This window comes from Hyalella azteca, unplaced genomic scaffold (assembly GCF_000764305.2).
Source record: "Hyalella azteca isolate HAZT.00-mixed unplaced genomic scaffold, Hazt_2.0.2 contig608, whole genome shotgun sequence".
Classification (NCBI taxonomy): domain Eukaryota; kingdom Metazoa; phylum Arthropoda; class Malacostraca; order Amphipoda; family Hyalellidae; genus Hyalella; species Hyalella azteca.
In genome coordinates this window covers 15,077-18,845 of record NW_025930950.1, presented here as the reverse complement: position 1 = coordinate 18,845, position 3,769 = coordinate 15,077, and positions in this window count along the sequence as shown.

The window sequence follows — 3,769 nt, the reverse complement described above, 5'->3', positions numbered from 1 at the left end:
TCTGTTCTTGGTTGTTCTCATTCATCAGTTCTCGGTTGTTTTCATTTCTCTGTTCTCGGTTGTTCTCATTCATCTGTTCTCGGTTGTTCTCATTCATCAGTTCTCGGTTGTTCTCATTCATCTGTTCTCGCTTGTTCTCATTCCTCTGTTCTCGGTTGTTCTCATCTCCCTGTTCTCCTTTTCTTCTTCCTAAGCAAAAAACCGGCAACAAAATCCGGCAAAGAAACCGGAAATAAAACCGACATCACATCTGGTTTCGCAGGAACGAATTCCCAGTTTTTATTAATTCCAGGTTCCCAGTTTTTAGGAATTCCAGTTTCTTGCAAGTCTGGGAATGGAGCGATGATGCTGGAATCGGGAATGATTGGAGAATGACGAATTTATGAGTGCTTTTTTTTTCAAAATGTCGTTTATCCAAGATTAAAATCGAGTTTTAAAAATATGGTTAATTTCGTAATATATTTTCGATATATGAATAAAGAATAATGATTTTAATTTAATTTTAATTTTTATTCAACTCTAATTCAAATGTGGTTTGTTAAAAAAACATTTATTTAATGGAAATTAAGAAAGCGGTGAATAAATTGTTCTGTAAATGAATTTTTATTTAAAAGATATAAAGAACACAGTTAATAAAATTTATTTGATGCTAAATTTTCTGCTATTTGAAGCTCAATTTTGACTTCATTTTTTCTCTCGATTAAAATTAGAAAAATTACGAATTTTTATACAGCTATAAGAACTGATTCAGAAATAATTCTGAGGATTTGATATGCATCCTTCATGCAGGCCTGCCGTCCGAAGGACATAATGTTTTTAGGTTAAATATCTTAATGAAACAAGAAATAATATAAAACTTTTATAAACTTTTCAGGTCTCAATTTTAATGCGAATTCCATTTGTGCCTTGGAAACAAAATTGTAAAGAGTAATTAATTGTGCCTCCTAGGTCACAATTTTAATGAAAATTCCGTTTTTACTCTGAGGTCACAATTTTGATGCGAATTTCACTATAACTTTAAGGTGACAGTTCTAATGCGAATTTCATTATATTTCTCTAGGTCGAAATTTGATGCGAATTTCATATTTATAATGCGAATTCATTATTACTTTACATTCACAATTTTCATTCAAATTTCATTATTACTTTACGGTCGCAATTTTAATGCGAATTTTTTTATTAATTTAAGGTCGCAATTTTAATGCAAATTTTGTCTATACTTTCAGGTCACAATTATAAATGCGAATTTCATTATTAATTTGAGGTCACAATTTTACTGCATATTTATAATTAAATCTAATAATTTTAATTTCATTGTATTCATAACTTGTAGCTCACAATTTCAATAGAAATCTCGCCTGTTTGTCCACATCATATATCAACAGCGCAGCGTAACGCCGGCGATCAAGCAACGTTCTCAACAAAAACGTTTCAGTTTTGAATGTCAACAAAAACGTTGAGTAGTTCTAAGCAAGAAGACGAGGTTTTAAGTAAAAACCTCAACGGAAAACCCGCTAAAAAACTCATCCAACAACAACGGGTCGAAACGGGTCAACCGAAATGCGGAAGGCTGTAGGGTTCACTCCGGTTCCGTGGGATAAATTCAACCGGTTTGTACAAAATCGTTAGTTCAGAGCCGGTTTTGAGCCGGAAAATGTGAAAAGGTTTCAATATATTGTATATTGTAGCGAATATTATAGTGTATCCTGTAGTATACATTGAAGTATGTTTTATTGTATACCGTGTTGCGTATTATATTGTATATTGTGGTGTATATTATAGTGTATACTGTAGTATACATTGAAGTATGTTTTATTGTATACCGTGTTGCGTATTATATTGTATATTGTGGTGTATATATTGTATTGTATAATTTAGTAGATATTGTAGTTGCATATTGTAGCTGTCGCTGCTGCTTGTTCTCTCAACATTATCAATTTTATTTCAAATCGCAAATTTTGAAGAATCTATAGGAAAGTTGAAGCAAACTGAATATTAGATTTCATCTTGACGTTCAAAGCGACCTAATGATGAAATGTAATAAGCTTATAATGTTTGAAAAAATTATATTGGATTGTAAGAATGATGTTATTAGCGCCTCTACATTTCAGTACTTGATAATTAAAAAAAGTGAAGTTTCTCGTCGAAAGAATAAATGGAACTTGAGTTTCATTTATATAACAAATTGCGGGATAATTTTGCGATATATCGCACCTAAAATTAATGTATGTTCTCTGAATAATTTTTTAGCAAATAAATAGCATTATATAGATTTTCGCCATCTGATTTAAAATATTCATAATTAAAAACAAGTAAAAAAATATCGTTTTCATTAATTTTAAAGTTTAGAATATTTCCAACGAACGAAATATTCTAATATTCTAATAAATCTAAGTTTAGAATACTCCAACGTTCAAGGATTTCCCCATTTTTAGGGAAATTCGCACTGACGCAATGAATTTCAAGCGACGGTATTTAAAATTCACTGTTAAAGCATCCCGAACGTTTACGCGGCGCTCGACTTTAAAAACACCAAAAAAATATTCACATTCATGGAAAAATATTCAAATATTCAAAAAAATATTAAAAAAAAAACATGTAAATGCTGTTGATATTTGAGCTGTGTTAGGTCGTCGGAAATGAATGAATGAATATGTCAAGAAATTATTCATGGATAAATATTGAATAATAAAATTAATGAATAATAAAATATTATTGAATATTTTAGAGCATTTGAATGTTTGCTGGTCCGCTGATCATAGTGGATATTATCAGGGATACTCGAGGGATATCCCTCTGGAGTATCATTTTACAATATCCGTAGGAGGGATTTCCTCTCGAAATTTCCTTATGGAATATCTTCATGGACTATCCTCTTGAAACATCCCTCTATTGAGTATCCTTTAGATTTTATGTATCCCTCAAAGTAATCATCTATGAATTTGAACTTTTTCGAAATAATAATACTGAATATATCCCTGTAATACTTAATATAATATATATTAAGTAATTTTTATTATTAAATAATATATATTATTTACAGTACATACAGTAAATTATTAATGTATATAATGTTTAATATACATAATAAGATACTAAGCATTATATTATGTAAGATATTTAAGACCCCCTTTTACCGGCTATTACCATAAAAAGATATGTTAATAATATATTTTTATATAAATATCATATTTAAACCCGCTAGGCCCATGTATAAATAATATATTTACCCCTACCCCTTTCCTCCGCCCCCCAGAAATAACGCACAGAAATATACGTAACCGCAAGCGCCTCCATACGAAGTAAATAATTTTTTTTGTAATATTTTTTTTTGCAAAAAAATCGGCGCTTCTGTTGGCGTCGGCGCTGCGATAAAACAAAATGGCGGACGCCGCGCCCCGCGCTGCGTCTGTTTATGGGCGCCCCTTGGGTGGCCATTTATGTTCAAGTTATTGTAATATTTCCTATTTATTGTGATGAATTTTTACTGAATTCTGTACTGAATTAGAAGTTTTGTCATGGGTTTATCTTGAACGATAATCGGATTTAATTATCAGTTAATTTAATGATATTTTACTATAATACCAATACCAATACCAATAATTCTATAATATACAATAATTACTATAATACCAATACAATAATACCAATATATTATGATACACCAATGAAACATAATTATATTACATTGATATATATGTTGTGTTATGTTGTATAATATAAAATACTTCTAGATTTATCATGATATGGTTGTATTGCTGTTATGAAA